This window comes from Megascapheus bottae, chromosome 25 (assembly GCF_031878675.1).
Source record: "Megascapheus bottae isolate mThoBot1 chromosome 25, mThoBot2.hap1, whole genome shotgun sequence".
Classification (NCBI taxonomy): Eukaryota; Metazoa; Chordata; class Mammalia; order Rodentia; family Geomyidae; genus Megascapheus; species Megascapheus bottae.
This window is the reverse complement of record NC_143533.1, coordinates 23977056-24000089: the sequence shown is the minus strand read 5'-3', so window position 1 is coordinate 24000089 and position 23034 is coordinate 23977056. Positions and strand designations below refer to the sequence as shown.

The window sequence follows — 23034 nt, the reverse complement described above, 5'->3', positions numbered from 1 at the left end:
TTTGGATATACTTTCCCTGAGCATTTCTCATCGATGACTGCATCCAGTGAGGAACGTGTGGAGATGGAGAGAGCCTAATACAATGATTTTTGATAGCCAACCAATAGTCTCTGCCAGAGTGCACAGCTTCAGTGATCTAGTATCCACACACACCCTTCTTCCTACACATGTGGTTCATATAAGGACAAGCTGTTTCATCCTCAACAGAGGAAAAACACCCAGCTACTGCAAACAAGTCCTAACCTTGGAACTCTTGATGATATTTAATCTTCTTTGTTTGGACCAGAGATAATTTCTTACAAATCCAAAAGTTTCCTCAAAGAAACAAATTATCTGCTTCCACTCTAATATACAGTGGTTGAAAAAGATGATGTAAACAGTTGCTGCTTGCTAGTATATCCTCTATCCTGTTCGAAGAGTAAAAATTTCAGCAGTCTGACAATTTTTTTTAATAAACATCCTTCCCATTTCTTCCCCTAGTCTCTGGAGCTCTCCTCCAGTGAGAAATCCCTCACTCCTCTGAACGTTATCAGATATACTGCCTGTATCTCAGATGAGTATTCACAAGAAAGCTGTTTTCTAAGTTTAGCAATCCCTGCATATTGATGCAAGTTTTGATGACTGGGAATTGCCTCTGGATTCAATAATTACCTGAAGTTACTGGCCAGGCTTAGGGAATCTTTAGGGATAAAATTCCTCTCAGAAACATCTTAGATTCAATGTATTTGCTTCTGTTGGACTCCTTGCATTAATAACCACAACTAATGAGCTCGTCTAGACATAGTCTTTGAGGCTCAGAATTCTTGACACCCTGCTACTGGAACCTGCTCTGGTTCAAATCCTCAGGGTATTCAACTTTTCAATTTAGGGATTTGTGCTGTCTATCATTGGTCTGAAGTGCCACTTTCCTCCCTCTGTTGGTCCCAAACCTGCCAGACAACAGAGGGCTTGACACGTCTTAGTTCAGATGACTAAATGAGTCTCCATACAAGATGTCTGTTTCTAAAAATGATAAAACTGAAGAATACAATTCTGCAAAGTGGGAGATACTGTAAGATTTTTTTTAAAGCAAATCTTTTAAACAAACATTAAAAAGGACTTGGTAACTCTGCATAAAGCTTGGGTCTGTTTACTCAGTGGCTGGGATTACAAATATGTGCCAGCACACTGAGCCAATGAATCTTTATCCTGTAGGTAGAATTTATACAACTTGGGTACAGAAAAACCCAAGGCTCCCTCAAGTGAAAGTATTGCAAGGACATTTCTTTAAGGTTAAAGAATCTCATGTGATTTGATTGATCAACTGGTTGACTAACTTTTGGCAGCAGCAAACACCAGGTCTTCTCAAGCCTTCCCAAGCTCCCTGCAAACTTACACTTATCCACAGAAACGCCAACCCTCAGAGAGACAAGCCACAAGGAGAATGAAAATGTGACATATGATCCCCAGTCCCAGAGCCATTTCCAGAAGCATCTGGTGGCATCTGTGGGCCAAGAGGGGAAAAAAAAAAAAGGTTGTGGACCCAAACATCTTGCTATTATTGAATTTCCCCAGTGCAGCCTCTTCAAAGTTTGCCAGATTTTGCCTAAGCTCATCCACATTTAGAAGTCTGTGGAAAGGCAGGGGGGCCTTTGGGGGGAAATTCATTCATGTGTGGACTCAGGCAGACTTAGGAACCTTTACCAGCCCTGTCATTACCCTTCTGGGCACACCACAGAGCAGCCAGCAAACTCTCCTCAATGAGTACAAAATTTCCTCTGGAGTTTACAGAGCAGAAACCTAAAACACATATCACCCTACGAATCAGATTACATAATGTCTCCATCACCCTCCTGACAGCTACAATTATGAGTCAATCCTGGTTTAAATATGAAACCGGAAGCCCCGTGTTTCCCCTCTGACTGACTATGTGGCAGGCTAAGTTGAGCTCCAGGCCTGCCAGTTTGGAGATGTGAGCTGCTCTCACAGTCACTAATTTAGCATGAGACCAAATGACGGGTAATTAAAAGCAGCACTGCAGAGACCAGATGTTCTTGTTTAACCACTGCCCACTTAAGGAACAGAAATAGCACCCCCCCCTTCCCCTTTGATTTTTTTTTTCCTTTTCTTTATCCTCTAGCTAATTTCCGGCTTCTGATCTTTCAATCCCACAAAATAAAATCAAAATAAAAGCCCCATTACGGCGAGATGACATGTTATTGAACACAGGACTGTAAGTTGTAATGCGCTCTTGTAGTCTTCTTTGTGCTTCTTGAAGCATTCCAGCTCAGAAGACATTAAGTTGCCCTGGCAACATCACATGACTAACAGCTCCACAGAGCCCCACCTAGCTGCAGGACTCACTTCAGTCTACAAGGCCCACCCCAGCACTGGGTAGCCCAGAGACTGAGTAGAGCATTACTTGGTTTTCAAGAGCTGAAGAAGAGTGGCAGCTGAATGAGGCAGCCACTCCCCTTTTATTGTCCAAACACAAGACAAATAAAAATCTCCACCCTAACTTTTAGAGAACCCTGGCTAAGAAGGCCATGGGTCATCTAGTAAACAAAAAAAGAGGTCTTCCCAGCATTCTTCTAGAGAATGGACAAGACGCCATTGGGGGGGGGGGGCTGCTGAACCAATCACTCATACCTTCTCAAAGCAACAAAGTACTCTGCGATATAGCTATTCTGACCATAACAAGTTAGAAGTGGCTTTCATATGTCTCTTGGGACCCAGTGTCAGGCTTTCCTGGAGCACCAGAGGCCAAAAGAAAGATATGGTAGTCAAGAGACTGGAGAGCTAACTCTAACTGCAGTTCAAAACCAAGAACAGGTCACTTGACCTTGCTGAAGAATTCTTCAATCTACAACACAGGGCTCCTGTTCTCATCTCTTCAACTTTATCCTCACAAACGACCTACAGCCCTGTGGAGGTCGGGACCTTAAGGAAAACAGTGTTATAAAAATCACAATTTCTGGGGGGTGGAGGGGAGGGTAATGGGTACCAAGACATGTGAAAGGGTATCAATGTATGTGAATTAAGGCACTTTCTGTCTGGCAAATATCATGTAACCCTTTTATTAATTACAATAAAAAATATTTTAAAAAATCACAATTTCTAGGTACAATTCTTCAAGATGGTAAATTTAAACTTACAAAGTATGATGGCTTCATTTGAATTTTTTATTTTATAACTCTAATTGGTGAACAGAATGTAACTCAGATATAAAAGCTCTAACTTGGTATGCACCAAGCCCTAAGTTCCATGCCCAGTATGCAAAAGACACAATGTAAATTAATTAGTCAAGAACCTACCTGTAGAGACCCCTTTGGGATGATTGACCATTTGTTGAAGTCAGATTATACATTCACCTGTCCATTAGTGACTAATCAGGAATGCAGGCAGAGGTGTCCCATGGAAGCTCAAGTCAGAAAGCATCAGAAATACCCACTGATTTCGAGGGGATGGGGCCAACAGAGGAGCTCTATCAGTGAGAGAGGCTGTGGGGCACTGGAACAGGCCCCGCCTGCTTCCACAGGGTCCTCTTGGTTAAATCACCAGACTGAAACAAACTGAGAAGGATTTCAGCCCTCAAAATGGAACCACAGGGTAAGAAGCCATTATGGGCAGCTAGCTTTAGTAGGCTATACCCTGACATAGCAAGGGCACACCGGGGCATTATCTTTACCCTGGCCTTGGTTATTCATTGCCCGGTCTGGTGTGGGGGTGGGGGGTTATACATGTAGAATGAGAGAGCAGGAGAGGAGCATACATTTGTTTACTAATGTCACTAAAATGATTTGTCCTGCTGAGACCTAAACATCTTTGCTCTACCCTCTCATACTTATGAGATTCCTGGTTGCTGCTGCTGCTGTTCAGTCGTGGGGCTTGAACTCAGAGCCTTGGCACTATCCCTGAGTTGTTTCACTCAAGGCTAGCTCTCCACCACTGTGAGCTATAGCACCACTTCCAATTTTATGGTGGTTAATTGGATATGAGAGTCTGATGGACTTTCCTTCCCCGGAAAGTCCTTCGAGCACTTGGAATCACAACAAGATTTAAATATTCCAAGCCTCAGAGAAGAACAACCAAACAGAAGTCTAATCCAGGCCCCTCATATCAAGCACCATGGAGACGTATTTAGAGAAACACAGAAAAGACAATGATCTCTCGCGCAGAGCAGCACTCTGCTTCCTTGGCATAACTAAAGAGTACGTGATAGACGGGGCACCGCCCTTACTGACCGGCCACACACTCTGAAAGAGTGACTGTGTCAGCGTGGGCCTTCTCCGGGTCTCCTCTGGCTCATGTCAGGAGGTACTCTTGAAATGTTTTCCTATCCCTGCCAGCAAGTTTCTCTAGCCAAGGATCCCCAGGAGCTGTCTGGTACCCACTATTTTTTGTTGGATCTGTAAGGAACTGAAAACAGTCATTCACTCCTCCTGCTATTGAGCACGTATGCTCTGGGCACATGGGACCCAGGAATAAAGAAGACAGGGACACATCCTGAATGAAGCATGTTTCTGCTCTGATGGGCACAAACCCACGGTAGGCAACTAGCCTTATTAAGAAGTGGCACCAAGTCAAGTCAATGAAATAGAGGATGCAGTAGGGCTTTCTCTCTCTCTCTTTTTTTTTTTCTGTAGGTCATGGGGCTTGAACTCTGGGCTGGGCCCTATCCCTGAGCTCAAGGCTACCACCCTACCCCTTGAGCCACAGCCCTGCTTCCAGTTTTCTGGTGGTTAACTGGCGATAAGAGTCTCATGGCCTTTTGTGCCTGGGCTGGCTTTGAACCGCAATCCTCAGGATCTCAGCCTCCTGAGTAGCTAGGATTACAGAAGTGAGCCACCTCACCCAGCTCAGTAGGGCTTTTTGACAGCACGTTTATGAGACTCCAGCCCAATGCATTCTCCACACCTTTACACATATAAAGGACCCTCCAGAGCTGATCACCCAGAGCTCATAACGCCATTCTCTGGCCTTACAACTGTCATCTCTCCCCCTGCCCCGGGGGTGGGGTTGTTTGTAGTTTTTGTTTAGCTGAGACTAGGTCATCCAGGTTGATTTTAAACTCTCCATCCTCCTGCCTCCACCCACCAGCTGCTGGGATTACCAGCATGAACCACCCCACAGGCGTGTACAGCACACGGGCAATATCACTTAACAGATAAAACTTCTCAACACAGAGAAACGTTGTTGGACATCCAGAGAGAACAGCTGTCTCAAGGGAGGAAGTGAGGAAATTAGAGAGCAACTCAAGTCTCCAATGCCCCATCTAGTTTCTCTCCACTGGCAGGTGACATCACTTGTAGGTCTGGCTGTGACATCACTGCGAGCCTAATCCACATCTGAGAAAATGGAAAATGTGGGCCAGCAGCCTCAGAAACAACTTCCTCCTGCAAAGGCACTTTCTTGTCTGCCTACCCAGCATCAGGGCAGGTGGGTGGCTGTGAGGAGAACTAAAGAGCCTTTCAGACCCGCACCGGCCTGCAGGTCTGCCTGGCTCCTGTCCAGCTGGGGCTCCAGCGTCCTGAGCAGAATGTGGATGGTGGCTTTACCAGTGCTGCAGCCAAGGGGAGTGCCACCCCCGCCCTGCTGAGGTGTAGGTACTCAGACAGGATGGCTCCCCTCCCTGGGCTAGCCAGTGGTGGAGGGCAGGGCTGGTTCCCTGGGAGAGCCCTGGGCTCCTTTCCATGCCTCTGCACACTGCCTCTCTTGTGCAGCCTGCTGAGAGGGTCCCTGGGCCGGGCTGGCGAACAAAGCCCCATTCATCCCCAGGGACAGCTCCTCCCCTCTGGCCTGGGCCTGCCCGCCTGCAGCCTGGGCTCCTGGCCCAGCCCAGCACACACAGGGCTCTGATTCAGGACGCCTGGCCGGGCCGGGGTGACCCCGCTGCATTTGTGCACAATGGGGCCTGCTGCACCTCACTGCCATTACCGGGCCTGACAGACAGACACTGACTGTTCAGTGGCAGCAGCCTCCCGCCCTCACCCAGATGGTGGGTTTCCGCTGGCCAACTCAGCCTCGCCCTCTCCCAGGTCCTCAGAGGACTTGGTTTCCCTTCTGCGGTCCTCAGGAAGGGGTCATTTCCTGACGGTTACTCCTTCATCCCAAGCTTCCAACTCTCTTCCCTTCTTGTTTTAAGTACATAACTGCACAGCTCCGCCACAGTGCTTTCCAGAACTTCAACATTCCTCCAGGTTAAACTTCGGGACTATGGCTTCACGACAAAGACCAGCTTTTCCTCCCCTGCTTCACTCCTGGGGAAATGGAGGGAAAAGCAAAGAAAAGGCACTTGTTCTTCAGAAACTGCGTTCGCACACTTCTAGCACATTCCCTCTGGTCCCATGGGTTAGACCCCCAACAGGCCAAGAACTCTAACGTCAAACAGAAGGGCAGCAGTGTCTCTTTTCTTCCCCCAGGGGCTGGATCCACGATCTAAAACAGGAACCAATTCCACATTCACATTCCTCCCTGAGAATTAAAATTAAAACATGTTTGGTACAATCAAAGGACACCAGACTGGAGGTTTAACCCTCACATATCTTTTTTTTTTTTTTAACAGATAAGATCTGACAGGGAAATGACTTGTCCACCTTCAGATAGAAGCTGCTAGATCTTTAAATATATATATATCCTCATTTAAACCTCCAAAGGAAATCACCAAGAGAAATGCATGTCAGAGCAGTGTTTCCTTCTCTCCCCATGCATGACTCCAGTCAGGCCTGCCTGGAAAGGGCAGAAAATGGACAGAAACCAGGTTTGAGGACATGAAAAGTGACGAGTCCTCAAGTGTCTTTCCAAAGAATGCTTCCTGTGTTTCCTTCACTTCCTGTTTCCAACACTGCTGTCCTGGCTCCTCGGAAGGGAAGTACTGCATCCTTGACCCGGCTCAACTCAGAACAAAACGTGACTGGCTACCCCTCACTTTAAGATTGCCCTCCTCCGGCAGGAGAAAACCTTCCTATCCTACAAATGCACTCTGGGTAACTTTGCTCTGCTTACTCAGGAGGGACAAATGAGCGTGCCCCCAGAGGAGGAGCGTGCCCCCAGAGGAGGGGCAAGCACCAACACACATGAAGTACTATTCTGAGCACTGCATGCCTGGCCTCATTTAGTCCTCATGCTAGCTCTCAGCCAACACTGGAGTAACTGTATCCAAACCATTGCTGTTCACATTGGACACAAAAAGAACCAAAGCCAAGAGAGATTAATGATGACGTTGTCACCCTCACACCGAGGCTAAGTGACCAGGGCAGGCAGCCTGACCAGGTCCACAAATACACAGGAACACACTGTGCAGCAGGGAACCAAGGAGCCTCCAGCCAGACACAGACCTCTGTCTTCCAAAAGGAGCCCCTCTGCGGGCCTGCCAGGCGCTCCCTGCCCACCTGCAGAGAATGGGGCAAGCTGGGCTTTGCTAATTTAACCTGGAACCCTCCTGACACAGTGCAATGAGTTAGTAATCACCACCTACTTTTTTTTTTTTTTTCAAATTTTGCCATATTCATTTTATTTGATGTTATTTATATCCTTAGACAATATAAATCTGAAACTTAACTATTTTAATTATTTGTCTAATACCTATAGCATAAATTACCTGGGGTGTCAAGATATTTTTACCTTTATTTTGCCAGTGCAAAAGTTGAACTCAGGGCCCGAGTACTATCCGTGGGCTTTCTCAAGGCTACTGCTCTACCACTTGAACCACAGTACCATTCCAGCTTTTTCTGTGTATGTGGTACGGAGGAACCAAACCCAGGGCTTTGTGCATGCTAGGCATGTACTCTTACAGCAGGCCATGCTCTGGTCCTCTGCCTTAGGATTTTCATCTTCTAAGCTCTGGTCTGTAAACAACAACATCATGAAAGGATTAACACTGGTCTTCAGAAGGGAATGAACCCTCAGGGAAGCAAATTGCCATGAAGCAAAGTCATCTCAGGTGCTAAGTCTCACTTGTACAGGGTCCCCTCTCTTTCCCTTTTACCATGTTAAGACACAGCAAGAAGGGCCTTTGACAAAACTACTGGCATGTTCTCTAAACCTCCTAGCCCCCCCCCAAAAAAACTACCCTTTTTTTCTTTTAATAAAGTGCCTGGCATCAGGCATTTTCTTCTAGCAATAAGACAGGTGTGTTTTAGACTGCTACTTATTTTTTAAGGATTACTAAAGTACTAAAATCAATATCCTGAAATATAAAATATCTACCTGAATATATAATTATCTCTTGAGGCACTCAGTAAAATTGTGTGACTATTTGCTACAGAAAAGCAAATTGGCCCATGTGGAAGCTGTTTTCTTGTGGAAATATCAAGTACAGAAGCCAGCTGCTGCAGAGAAAAAGCCTAATTACCTGGTGCACTGGAAACTCCCTGGCCCATGTGCATCAAGGACAAAACTTCTTCAAGATGGGCTTGTATTTGGCCTACTGGTAGAGTGCTTGCCTAGCATTCACAAAGACCCAGGTTTGACATAGAAAAAGCTGGAAGTGGTGCTGTGGCTCAGGTGGCAGGGCTCTAACCTTGAAAAAGTCCAAGGACCGTGATCAGGGCCTGAGTTCAAGCCCTGGGATTGGAAAAAAAAAATTCTTCAAGAGCCTTTTTCAGGCTAGGTGCCCGCCCATGGCTTAAATTGTAATTCTAGCAATTCAGGAGGCTGAGATATGGAGAATCATGGTTCCAAGCCAGCCAGGAAAGAAAAGTTTGAAAGATTCCATCTCCAAAATAACCAATAAAAAGCAAAGCTGCAGGTATGGGTCAAGTGGTTGAGCACCATCCAAGAGCAAGCAAGCCAAATAAAAGCCAAAAAAATGAGACCTTGAGTTTAAACCTCGGTACCAAAAATCGATAAGTAGAACTTTTCTCAGAATGACATATATACCAAAATTTTCCCACGAAGGCTTATTTCAAAATAAGGAGTACTGTGGGTATGGATCAAGTGGTATAGCACTTCCCTAGCAATGACAGGGGTCTGGGTTCAAATCTCCTACTGCCAAAATAAACAATTAGAACTACTGTTATATAAAATAAGAAATACAGTAAAAATAGCCGGGCATGGTGGCTCACGTCTCTAATCCTCGCTACTCAGGAGGCAGATCAAGGCTTAAAGTCAGAAGCCAGCCAGGGCAGGAAAGTCATAAAACTCCATCGAAGTGGAGCTGTGGCTCAAGTGGTAGAGTTCTAGCTTTGAGAAAAAAAAAAAGCTCAGGGACAGTGGCCAGGCCCCAAGTTCAAACCTCAGGATTAGCGAGTGTGAGAGTGTGCGTGCACATACTCACTAAAGTGCAGAGATAGTAGGATTCCCTTCCCTTTCCATCCCTTAACATCTCCCAATGCAATTCTACTGTATTGCACTAATCTGAAGGCAGCACAGAGGCAGCGGCAAGGTCACGTCTGAGGAGGATGCTGGCTGAGAGAGGCGAGGAGCAGCTGCCCTTGCAGAAGGCTGGACCACACTGCACTGGAGCGAGCCCAGCTGCCTGGATGTGGAGGCCACATTCCCGCCCCCAGGGTTTTCTGTAGATGCTTTCCTCTGCCTGCAAAATAGGGAACCACCCAGGCAGCTAAGCAAACAAAGCAGTGTCTTCCACTACCACCAGACCTGCCTGGGAGGCCCCCCAAAGGTGGAGACCTCCTCTAGAGAGGGACAGAACTTGGGGGGCCAAGGGGGAGGAGGCTGCAGAGCAAAAACAACTTCAGAGCAAGAAACCATTGAAAAGAAATAGGAAGTGAGTCCCTGGGAGCCAAACCATGTGGAGAGAAAGGCTGCATCATTTAAACAAAACAATACATTCTTGAAAATCCCTGCAATCCCATGGGGGAGCAATCTATTTTTATTTATTTAAAAAAAAAATTTTTTTTTTTTTTGCCAGTCCTGGGGCTTGAGCTCAGGGCCTGAGCACATCCTTGGGCTTTCTTAAGGCTAGAGCTCTACTACTTGAGCCACAGCACCACTTCTGGTTTTAAATGAGGTACCAAGGAATTGAACCCTGGTTGTTATGCATGCTAGGCAAGCCCTCTACCACTAGGCCAAACTCCAGGCACGCTCCCCCCCCCTCTCTTTTTAACAAGTGTTTCTTAAGAACCTATGTAGGTCAAACCAAAGTCATCTTAAGGTTTCAAATTAAGTATCATCTCAGCTCTTCTAGCATACTTTCCACTGAAACAGAAAGGCATGCAAGTAATGACAATGTGATAAAGTTAAGGTAAGAGGCAGCACAAGCCTCTACTCTAACAAAAGAGGAAACTGAAAGGATCCAGCAGATCTGGCCATGGCAAGGAAAAACATCCCCAGGCTAGGAGCAGAAGGAAAGTTGTGATGCACTGTGGAGATAAGGCTGTGGATACTAAGCAAAGACATTCTCTCTAGGTTAGGTGAGAGGAGAGAATGCAGGACCCAGGCTTAAGGAAGGCGTCTTCCCAGGAGAGCAGGGACTGGCAGCGCTCTAGCTACACCACCAGTCCTTTTGCTTTACTTTTGTTTTAGAGGCACAGCTTGGGTGCTGCACCCTGCTTTGTGCGTTTGTTGATGCTGGTCGGCCTCTGCTTTCCAAGTAGCTGGCCTCCTTCGTTCAGTTTGTGAAACAACAGTAGACCTTTTAGAATTTACAGATGTTGTCCATTTATACATTTTTGTCAAAGTTATAGCCATTTCTGATTTCTGTTTACTCCTTCCTCTGGATCACGCTGCTCCGGAGGCTGAAGCAATAGAATCTGGAGCTGGGAAGCAGGCCTGGTCTACAGAGCCAGACCCTGCCTCAAAAGGCAGGTCCCGGGAGGAAAACATGGCCTGCAATCCACTGTGTTCAGGGAAACCCTCTGTTATCCACGAGCTGAAGGAAGAAACAACATACTGGAAGACACTGAGCGTATCTTTTCTTTCTGAAATATTTTAGTTTTCAGTGGGGTGTCTGATTCAAGTGTTAGGAGCCTGCCTAGCATTTGAGTTTGAGTCCCAGTACCACCACAAAGGAGACACTTGAAGTGTTACACATTTTATTTACATTTCATTTTAACCTATTTGAAATTGTTTACTTTTTGAAAAGTCACTGGTTCATCCATGATTCAAATCTGGATGACAAACATGGATAAAATAAAAGGGATGAAAGTATTCCTTAAAGAAAATAATACTTTTTCCATTAATCCCTCATTTTTTGTTCATTCAGTTCATGAAAACTAATGCTGATTTCTTAAAAAAAATAAGTATTTCAGTAGGAAAGAGAATAATGGAATGTCACAGTCCTTTGCAAAAGGACAAAGCTTTCTACAGAATTCTAAGAAGTCAAGAAATCAAAAGAGGTTATAACAAAAGAAAGGATGTACAGTTCAAGAGGTAGAGTTCCTACCCAGCAATCTTTGCAGCTTGTTAAAGAATACTAATATGGCCAGGCCCTGGTGGCTCATGCCTGTAATCCTAGCTACTCAGGAGGCTGAGATCTGAGAAGTGCAGTTCAAAGCACAGAAAATTCCTTAAGACTCCAATTAACCACTTAAGAAACAGAAGTGGCGCTTTGGCTCCTAATGGCAGAGCACTAGCCTTGAGCAAAAAAAGCTCAGGAGCAGCACCCAGGTCCCGCTTTCAACCCCTACCATCTACATACATACATACATACATACATACACTACTTCCCCCCACCCGCAAGAAAAAGCAAGAGCCATTCAAGACTTAAATGAACGTTTATTTCTAAAACTTTTAAACTGTTTGTGGAAGTTGTATAGAAGGAAATGTGACTCAAGATTTTTTCCAAATCACTCTTTAAAAAGCATGTTGGCCTCCCCATACCACTTTGGAATTTTAAGAGCCCAATTTACTACTACATATGCATAGTCTGATCCAAGCTGTTCCTTTTCCTACTTGGTGTTCAGTTCTATTTTTCAGCATTTCTCTTTCTATGTGCAGCTCTTCTCTGAACAAAAGACACTATCTCAGCCCACTTAGCTATTGTTTCTATCCTTGGGTTCCTTTCAGTACGCTGGGATTGGGGTTTTTCCTAGCACATCTTTAGAAATGTACTTTTCTAAATTTGTGCTACACGTGATTAGTTCAATGCGCTTCATTTTACTTCCTTCCTTAATAAACTATTTTGTTGGCAGTGTTTATTTTTTGCTCCCATCCCTTATCCTGTTGCAGTTATTTTTAAGGTGACACTGACTCCTTCACACCCAAAATGGGGGGCAGAACACATCGGCACTGTCTGCTTCCTCTACGATCAACCCATGCCGAGTGTTTGCCCACATAAACCCGCCATCTTGTTAAAAATCCTCTCAAACGGCACTGGAACCACATCTACTTACATGCACAAGTGTTGTACATGTATTGCTAGAGCAATAAAAATTCCTAGGCATGAGAGAAAAGTGGAAGCTAACATTACACTAACTCACTTAACAGATGCCACTGATACAAAATCAAAATCCAACCACCACCATCTCGTTAAGATGGTCAGCTTGGGCTGGACAATAGTCCTTTAAAGTCTTTCTCAACCAGTGAGCCATTATGCCACAAAAATATCCCCGTATAAGTTGGTTCTGACCTGAGGGTGGCCATCAATATTGATAGATTACAAGGTTCTAAGTTAAAGCAGCCCCCAACTTAGTGAAAATATCAGAGACCAGCCAGGCATACCTAGTACCTAATACCATGCTGAAATAAACAAGGAGACATTAACAACCATCAGAACAAAAGTCTACTTTGAGGTTTAAAACACCTCCCTTTTTAATGTACTTTCAGTCTTCTGTTTTTGAGTGTGGTATAGGATCTTGCACCACAAAATGCCTTACCACAATGTAAATGCATGAACCAAAATTTAACACAGTTTTAAAAGGTAAAGGAATCTTGGACTATGTTCAGAATGCTCAAATATTCATATTAAGATTAGATGTAGTCTGTGATAGAGATAGTCATAAACAACCTACCTTCCAAAGAGAAGGTGTGTTTTTCTGCCCTCTGTTGAATTCAGTCTTAGACACATGATTTGATAGTGGATGCAAGCAGAAGTCGTGTGTGTCTCTCACTAATTCAAGGAGGACAAAGCTAAGGCAGAAAATCCAGAATAGCTTTGTTTTGTATTCTTCTCAACTGGGTATTTAGGATTACGGATGTGAGCCACCAGGACATGGCCTGTCATGCGGTCTTTTCCTTCTACCACTGCCACCAGCTTTGTGTACATAGAGGTCTCCTATTCCCTTGAGTGCCGAAGTGCAGACAGCCCACCATGACTAGATGGAATGAACTACGGAGATGCTTTATGTATTTGTGGTTGTTGTTTTCTTGTTAGTCCTGAGGCTTGAACTCAGGGACCTGGCACTGTTCCTGAGTTTCTTTTGCCCAAGGCTAGTATCCTACCACTTGAGCCACAGCACCACTTCTGGCTTTTTCTCTCAGTACATAGTACCAAGGAAGCACTCCCCCACTAGGCCACACTCCCTATCCCTCTTTATGTTTTTATGCAAGAAATCCTAGCCTAGCCTATTTCCTATGAGAACAGTTTAAACCATTTCAATAGCACTGACAGTCTTGTAAGATAGCACATAAGTAATTAGAAAAATCTCTCAGGAAAAGGAAATTGGGCTCATTACAAAATATCTTGGGTAGATGTATGACACATGTCTGTAAAACTAGTACTTAGAGCTCAGGAGACAGAGCTTTGCAGGATAGAAAGTTCAAGGACAGCCTGGATTACACTGCAAATTGGACGCCAGCCTAGGCTATAGAAGGAGACCTTGTCTTAAACTCCTCCTCCCACAAAAAAAAAAAAACATAATCCCAAAGAGCAGATGTAAGGGTGTAAATTTATTAAATAGATAAGATTTGCAACGACCAAGGCTCTCAGAAATATCTGGAATGAACTGTCTTATCAAGTGTTGACTTCACTTTCAACGGAACTGTTCAAAAAATAACTAGACAGCCAGATACCTATGAAAGAAACGAAAGCCTGAGGAAAGAGGATTAGTGAGATAACTTCTACTGTCCTTCCAGCTCCTAAGAGTGAACGTGAAACAGATCCAGCCACATTCGTGTTCCAGGTCTCACACGTCCTCATGATCAGGCAATGAAGAGTGATCCCCTTATAACATGCCACAGAGGACGGGAAGAATGCACGATCATCTCTTCTCAATAACCACTGCCAAAGCCAATACTGCTTTCCCAGTGGGTTTCAGAAACTTTCCTTTCTCATACTTGGAAAAGACTCCCCCCAAAAAATGGGTTTCAAGGGATAGACTGCTTCTATTAATCTACAAATCCCTACAGAGGTAGAGTTTTACACAGACTTCCATCCCCTCCACAGCTTTAGCAATGGAGATTCTGGATGTATCCCTAGTAGCCTATCATTTGAAATTAAATATTTCACTCATTTGCTAATATCTCCTAGGTAATGAAGTTCATCTTTCAAAGATTAGTAAAAATCTTAGAGAACAACTATGGCCTGCCTGATAAGGAAGCCTATGAAATGTCCCCACACAGCCCTCGAAACCACTTCTTGGTTTTCAAAATAAAAATTCTTGTACTGATAGAGAATCAATGCACCCCCAATGCATTTCAAAAAGATAAACCATCCCAGCTTCCCTGTTTCCTCTAAAATGCTGATAGCAAATAATGCTGCAAGAATGCATGCATTTTTAAACCATAATTTATATGACAAAAAGGCACACTTGGACAGAAATATTTAATATTTAATATTTTGCTCAACCATGAGGTCTCACTTATAATGACGTAATTGCATGGACTATACTGTTTCATTTGTCTGTGATACTTCATAATACTCATTAAGACTAACAACAATAAAAATACTGTTAGAATAATGTAAGACTAAGCTCAGTATACCCTTTCTGATAGTATCCTACCATCCAAGTGCTTCAGATGTGGTCTGATGGACACAGTTATCACAAAGGCAATATAGAACAATGTCTGAGAAGAAAACTCTAGAACCAAGCAGACTGAGTTTGCATCTTTATTCAGTCATTACCAACTTTTCCAGCTTGAGCAGGCTATTTAATCATCTCAAGATAGAGATATTACGAGCAGACTGGGGCCATACCACCCTCAACGTGTTTAAACTTCTCATATCAGAAGCTAAGCAAACAGTACTGGGATGAGAGATAATAGCATATAGCTTATAGAATTTCCCTGTAAGTGAAGTAAGCCAACATGTTGATTGGCTCCGTGTGTCATATTATCTGTGCTATGGTGAGTTTTCATATTGGCTCCGTGTGTCATATTATCTGTGTTATGGTGAATTTTCAAGGGACTAGCAAACCAAAGGAAATGGTCATAAGCAGAAGCAAATGGAGGAAGCTGGATGGTGTCGCACCACAAAGGATGATGTTTTAACATGGCATAGAGTCCGTTCCTCTGGTCAAGCCTTCCTTGACCACAGGCAATTAGTCATTGCTTCCTCTACTTTTACATTTCTCTGCTCTTTCCTCTGCTGTAGCACTTAACCTATTCACCTCATTTTGTCTGTTTTCCCCTACATGGTATCCTGATTCCTTGGTACAAAGCTTGGAATATAGGTAGCTCTTAACAAATACACCTTAAGAACAAGTTTGAGTCGGGTATGGTGGTCCTTACTTTTAATACCATCCATCACCCGTGAAATGGAGGCAGGAGGATAGTAAATGCAAGGCAAGCTTTGATAGCCTGAGGTTCCAAGCCAACCTAGAATACATGCATGCTCTTTCTCACACACACACTCCCTCACTTATATATACACAGAGACACAGACACACGCACACACACATACATACATACACACACACATAAGATCTTATCATAAAAGAAAATAAAGAAAAAGAACTTGTCTTGAATGCAAGAATGAAGAACCTTTCCTGTTTGAAAGTCTTAAGGTCATGGCCTTGCTAACTCCTGTGACAGAAACAGTGCTGGGCTGACACAGAATGAAAGACACCCTACATTCTACAAACCCTACATTAATTCAAACCTTTCAACAGGAAATAATATAACAGAAGAACTTTACAGCTATATTAATGAATATTCCAATTTCATGATTTTAATGATCAAGAAATTCTCACAAAATATAGCTTTCCATTGCTGTAACCACTTGTTTACTGCCTGCTTCTCAAGGACAAAAGTAAGTCTTTATATATAGCATAAAAATATATTTAGAAAAACTGATGCACTGAAAACCTCATTAACCTGGTAGGTTTTCATATCCATTCCTAAGATGGAAGTTAATTCTCACATATGTACACTCACAGTTTGCCACTAAAGGCTCAGTAGCAGGTGCCTGAGGGTTACTTCCTTTTTCTAAAAATGGGATATATTGACTCAGCCATTTGGCCAGCGGGAAATCTCTAAGCAATGGCTAGTAATAAGGAAGACTTACCAATGTTGGCAAAATCCATTTCCTCTTTAGAAGTCAGAGCCAGCAAGCTACTTAAAGTTATCCCTCATGAAGTCAAAGTCACTTAAGAAAAACTGCTGCCAGGCATCTTGGTTTAGATGACGTTTGGACATCTTATTGTGGGACATGTCGTAGAGTTCTTTTTTCCAGAGGAAAACTTAAAAGAGGCCTATCTTTTTGCTCCTTAAAATCAAGGAAAAGGCATCAGACCTGTAAGAAAGAAAGAATACAAAGGAAATTGTATTTAAATGTTCTCTTAAAGGCCATGCACTCTCACACGTACTCGCTGGGGCTTGAACTCAGGATGGTCCCTGACAGTGCTCAAGGCTAGCTCTCTACCACAAGCTACAGCTCCATTTCCAGCTTTCTGGTGGTTAATTGGAAAGAACAGTTTCACAGACTTTCCTGTGTGGCTTGGAATCACCCGATTCTCAGTAACCGTCCTCCTGAGTACTGGGATTACAGGCAGGCATGGGCTGAAGCCACCCACTGGCTCCTCCCTCCAGCCTTGTCTTCCGAGGCTTCTGATTTGCCGCAGGAGGGCAGGGTGTGGTCTATACTCTGTCCTCGAGCCTGTATAGCAGCTTAGGCCCAAGACATTGACTTCAGCTGCCTTCCCTCCCCCCATCGCATCCCAAGTCCTGGTAGGGTAGGGAGCAGGCCTCCCCTGAAGCCCCTCCCGTAGAGGCCGCCCTGTCCTCAAGCTGCTAGCCTAAGGCCTCACCTTGAGGCCACCCTGCCGAGGGTCCTCCCTGAGGCCCTGACCTGAGGCCGCCCTGCCCTGAGGCCCTGTCCTGAGGCCGCCCTGCCCTGAGGCTGCCCTGTCCTGAGGCCGCCCTGTCCTGAGGCCCCGTCCTGAGGCCGCCCTGCCCTGAGGCCCTGCCCTGAGGACCCGTCCTGAGGCCCCGTCCTGAGGCCGCCCTGTCCTGAGGCCGCCCTGTCCTGAGGCCCTGTCCTGAGGCCCTGTCCTGAGGCCGCCCTGTCCTGAGGCCGCCCTGCCCTGAGGCCCTGTCCTGAGGCCCTGTCCGGAGGCCCTGTCCTGAGGCCGCCCTGCCCTGAGGCCCCGTCCTGAGGCCCTGTCCTGAGGCCACCCTGTCCTGAGGCCGCCCTGTCCTGAGGCCCTGTCCTGAGGCCGCCCTGCCCTGAGGCCCTGCCCTGAGGACCCGTCCTGAGGCCCCGTCCTGAGGCCGCCCTGCCCTGAGGCCCCGTCCTGAGGCCCTGTCCTGAGGCCACCCTGTCCTGAGGCCGCCCTGTCCTGAGGCCCCGTCCTGAGGCCGCCCTGTCCTGAGGCCGCCCTGTCCTGAGGCCGCCCTGTCCTGAGGCCCTGTCCTGAGGCCCTGTCCGGAGGCCCTGTCCTGAGGCCGCCCTGCCCTGAGGCCCTGTCCTGAGGCCGCCCTGGCCCGGGGCACATCCCCCTCCCCTGCTCTCCTCGGGTGCCACCCAAGTCGCCCGAGGTCATTCACACAGTCTGGTCCCCTCCAGGCAGCCCCCGTGGGGCCGGGCCTGTGAGGGGCCCCGCTGGGCCTCCTCGGGCCCCTCGGGAATGGTCTCCAGCGGGACCCTGGCACCCACCGCACTCTTCCAGGCGGGGGCCCGCGGAGCGGGGGAGGCGGCGGGGGAGCGGCCGGCAGGAGAGCAGCTCGCAGGGGAGCAGCTCGCAGGGGAGCGGCCCGCAGGTGTGGCGGGAGAGGCCGCCCGGCCCCGCCCCCCACTTCCGCTTCCGCCGGGGCGGCTCCGCCCCCTGCCACCTCCATCTCGGGAGCAGCCTCAGCGGCCTGGCCTGGCGCGCTGGGCCTGGGCTGGGCCTGGGCCTGGGCTAGGCCTGGACCTGGGGCTGGGCTGGGCCTGGACCAGGGCCTGGGCCTGGGGCTGGGGCTGGGCCTGGGCCTGGGCTGGGCCTGGACCAGGGCCTGGGCCTGGGGCTGGGGCTGGGCCTGGGCCTGGGCTGGGCCTGGACCAGGGCCTGGGCCTGGGGCTGGGGCTGGACCTGGACCTGGGCTGGGCCTGGACCAGGGCCTGGGCCTGAGGCTGGGGCTGGACCTGGACCTGGGCTGGGCCTGGGGCTGGGGCTGGACCTGGACCTGGACCTGGGCTGGGCCTGGGGCTGGGGCTGGGGTTGGGCCTGGACCTGGGGCTGGGCCTGGACCTGGGCTGGGCCTGGACCAGGGCCTGGGCCTGAGGCTGGGGCTGGACCTGGACCTGGACCTGGGCTGGGCCTGGGGCTGGGACTGGGGTTGGGCCTGGACCTGGGCTGGGGCTGGACCTGGACCTGAGCTGGGCCTGGGCCTGGGGCTGGGGCTGGGCCTGGACCTGGGCCTGAGGCTGGGGCTGGACCTGGACCTGGGCTGGGCCTAGAGCTGGGGCTGGGGCTGGACCTGGGCTGGGCCTGGGCCTGGGCCTGGACCTGGGGCTGGGGCTGGACCTGGGGCTGGGCCTGGACCTGGACCTGGGCTGGGCCTGGACCAGGGCCTGGGCCTGGGGCTGGATCTGGACCTGGGCTGGGCCTGGGCTTGGGCCTGGGCCTGGGGCTGGGGCTGGACCTGGGGCTGGGCCTGGACCTGGGCTGGGCCTGGACCAGGGCCTGGGCCTGGGCCTGGGCTGGAGCGCTGGGCCTGGGGCTGGGCCTGGACCTGGGCCTGGACCTGGGCCTGGGCTGGAGCGCTGGGTCTGGGTCTGGGCCTGTACCTGGGCCTGGGGCTGGGGCTGGGCCTGGGGCTGGGGCTGGGCCTGGACCTGGGCCTGGACCTGGGCCTGAGGCTGGGGCTGGACCTGGACCTGGGCTGGGCCTGGAGCTGGGGCTGGGGCTGGACCTGGGCTGGGCCTGGGCCTGGGCTGGGGCTGGACCTGGGCTGGGCCTGGGCCTGGACCTGGGGCTGGGGCTGGACCTGGACCTGGGCTGGGCCTGGACCAGGGCCTGGGGCTGGGGCTGGACCTGGACCTGGGCTGGGCCTGGGCTTGGGCCTGGGCCTGGGGCTGGACCTGGGCCTGGGGCTGGGGCTGGGCCTGGGGCTGGGCCTGGACCTGGGCTGGGCCTGGACCAGGGCCCGGGCCTGGGCCTGGGCTGGAGCGCTGGGCCTGGGGCTGAGCCTGGACCTGGGCCTGGACCTGGGCCTGGGCTGGAGCGCTGGGCCTGGGGCTGGGCCTGGGGCTGGGCCTGGGGCTGGGCCTGGGCCCAGGCCTGGGCCGTGTCCCGCGTCCCCGAGACCTGTGCTGTGCTGTCCACCGGTGGCCCTCCCAGGTGAGTTTCTGGCTGCCTTGGGCCCGCCGGGGCGGGAGAATCAACTGGGAACAGAAGTAGCTTTCTCTGTGAGACAGAAACAGAGGGATGCAAACGTGTGCGCAGCCCTGAGAGGGTTTGCCAGAAAACAAAACTAAAAACCAATAGCTTAGCATCCCTACCTCCTTTGTCTCTCCTCTTTGCTCCCAGCTATTGTCCCCACTGTCACCCCTGCAGCAGAATCTCGAAAGCATGGGACTGGCTGATAACATCTCCTAACAGGGGACACTAATTCCCAGTCACCAGTGAACTTTCTTATTGTGACCTGACACTACAAGGCCTAAACCACACTTTGTGACTGGGTTGTTGCATAATTGTGTTTTCCCTTTCCCCTGCCCTGAGGGGAAAGCTCCTGTCTGTGCTTCAAAACAGGCTGAAGAGTTTACTTTGCCTCTCCCACACAAGTGTCCAAGCTGCCCTTACATCTCCATTCTCTGTCCTTCACTGCTCCTGCTCTCTTGGTGGGGTACTTGGGAGACATCAGCATGAGTTCCACATGACATGTGGAACCCCAGGGGTTGGGCCTGTGCCTTAGAACCCCACTTACCACTTGGTGCTCTCTTCTGTCAAACAGTTTCCATGAGAAAGGTGGAGTTCAGGAAATATAGGTGACTTATGGAGGAAGTCTCTTATTTGGAAGATCTGTATTCCACAAAGGGGGGGGTGGGTAGGAGAGATGAATGAATCCACTTCTCCATGTGTGCCAGAAATAGAATTCAGGATTTAGGACTGACTGTCAGGCAACCTGTTATGTGTTTCCTGTTTCTGCTTACATTATAAAGTTCATCTCTGACAGACAGACATTTCAACTATCTTGCTGACAACTCATTTAGACCCAAACCATCACATTCCCTTGAGAGAAGAAATACGTACAACAGCTCAGGAGTACCTGTTCAGAGCAGTCCCACTTAAAGCTACTGAGTGTGGTTTCTCTCAGTGAAGTCATCCTATTTAATCCCTCTGGATTGCAGCAGCTTATAAAGCAGTCTCCTAACAGCATCTCTCAGACCATTTCTTATTGGACAGAAGGGCTCAACTTGGTTTTTTTTGTTTTGTTTTTGGTTAGTTCTGGAGCTTGAACCCTGGGCCTGGGGCTCTGTCCCTGAGCTCTTCAGCTCAAGACTATGGCTTAACTTTTTAAGAACATCCTTCTCTGACACGGAGGAGGAAGAGGAGGAAAAGGAGAAACAAGAGGAAAACAGTGAAATGCTAATCTCATGGAGAAACTCCTTAAGTAATTGCAAAATAGCACAGAGATTGGAAGCTATGGGCAGAAGGAAGTTGGGAGGACTCCCCACGCACTTCCTCCCCTCTCAGTGCAGCCTTCCTCGCCTGGAACCAGCTATCACAAAGAGAAAATGATGGAAGAAGCCATTTCAGAGAAGATGGTACTCTGTTGCTACCCAGAACAACTGTAACATTCTATAGAGCATCAACAGTGACTGCTTTCTGGAAATGCATAAAAGACATGTTTATGTGCCTTATAAAAACTTCACCATTGAAAAGCTTCTAAATCAGAAACGTGCTCAACAGTCAAGCTCTCCAGGTAAAGTTAGAGAACCAATAGCTCATATAATCACAGCCAAGAAGCCTCCCTAATTCAGATTATGAGACAAGGATATATGTTCTGCTAAACAGTGAAAAATAAGATAGAGTGAACAGTAAAAAATAAAAAGTACTTGTCTATATCGACTATGTATCAACAAGAAATTCCTATTGGAAAGACTAAATGGTCACTTCTGTGGATCAAGATAATTGATAGGAGAGAGAAGACAGCTTTGGCTTTTCATAGCCTTTAATACATGAGTGTGCCATAAACCTTCATCGTTTTAAAGCACCACGGTTGATTCTCATGATTAGCTAAATTTAGAAGCCATTGAAGAAAACTGATTGTTAAGTTTTTGTTCATTTAGTGAAAATGTATGCATTGAGCCTGTGGATTCCCTCACACTAACTGCCTTCTGTGGCCTCTTTGAAGTCTTGTTCCTGAAAATATCTGCATCCAAGATGGCACCATCCTTCCAGTAATGCCAGTCTTCCAAAAGCAGGCATGGAATCTTAGGCTCCAGGAGCTTCTCAGACAGCTTCACTACTATGCCCAAGGGTCTTCCACTCAAACTCCAAGGCTGCAGCATGGAAGGATTCAGGAAGAAGATGCTGAGAAGTACAGTCTGGTTTATATGACTAAATCCAACTAGTAGATATCAAAACCAAAGATCAACATGCCCCATTAGTATCCAGGAAGGAAAACCACCTCTAACATTCCAGCAGGCAGAGCCTTTTAGTTCACCTAGAAGCAGGAAGAGCCCCTAGGCAGAGTTGTTAAATAGCCTACACTTATCTCCACATCTTTATAACCTTCACTTTCTAAGCTTCCCCGGCTCCTACTGCTGAATGTGGCACTGGAAAAGGAACCCTCGACTCTAAGGCCCTCAAGACTGATCACAATCAGCTCTGGGATTCTACTGCAATACCACTCACGCCGGCCCTCTATGAAGCACCTTCAGCACTACTTCAGAATCATCTTTCTCCAGGTCAAGATTATTATTCTTTTCCCTACCCTTAATTTTCTAATCTTATTGCTCTATAACTGAAAAAAGAAATCCAGGAAGTCATACTTCGGGTTACATCAGCACTTGTCAATCTTACAACCCTTTCCCACATAGGTACACATAGAAGATAGTGGGAAAAGAGGAAATGTGAGACTTATATCAGAATTTTAAAGAGGAAGAAGCTTGTGACTGGAAAAGTAGCTCCAATTTTCTAAATCTATGCCAAGTAAGCACTCTACCACTGAGTCACATTGCCTGCTCTTCCAATTCTGACATTTCATCTTGGACGTCTTTTGACTGGCTGTGTGAGCTAGTTGTTAGTTACATCATGAACTCCCCAGGGCTATTTATATGTTAAGGGAGCAATTCTTTAAACCAAAATTGAATCAATTACGATACTGCAGGTACATTGCTAGTGGGGCAGATATTTTGGGAAAAGGGAGTCTTTCTGGATTCCCCCAAAGACATTAAAGCAGCAAATGACTAACTCATCCAAACCCTGTGTTTGGCCTCATGCACAAGGCTTTGCTGAGGATTTTCAAGAAATCCTGCATGTAGCACCTTTGCTGCTTGGAATTCTACTAATTAGGTTGGTCCTGCCAGAGGAGGGCAAGATAGGAAAACTATGCATTCCAGCACCTCTTCATTCTCACTGGCATTGACTCCTGAATCCCAGAGGAATGCAAGCTTCCCTTCCTCTCTCTCCACAGACCGATATTTTAAGTTTGGAATGCTAAGAACTAACAACCTTCTTTTTGCCCTGTGGACAGGATATTTGTGGCTGGTTTACCTGACCTATAATGGGAAGCTCTGTTTTTCTCTTGGAAATTTTGAAAACTAATATGGAAAATATAATGACAGTAGAC

General features: G+C 47.6%; 1 long non-coding RNA gene across 3 annotated transcripts in view; it reads right to left on the bottom strand.

Annotated features, from left to right (window-relative positions):
• LOC150046665 (uncharacterized) overlaps positions 1–19806 on the bottom strand; it is an 82816-nt gene extending 63010 nt beyond the window's left edge. For 2 of the 3 annotated variants that reach the window (XR_016532626.1, XR_016532628.1), the window contains exons 1-2: positions 19739–19806; positions 16322–16549 (exon numbers count right to left, since the gene is read on the bottom strand). This is a non-coding gene — a long non-coding RNA (uncharacterized LOC150046665). Of the gene's footprint in view, positions 1–16321; positions 16550–17911; positions 17987–19738 lie in introns of those variants that run through there. The other variant, XR_016532627.1, reaches the window with a different exon arrangement.
• Positions 19807–23034: the final 3228 nt, after the last annotated feature.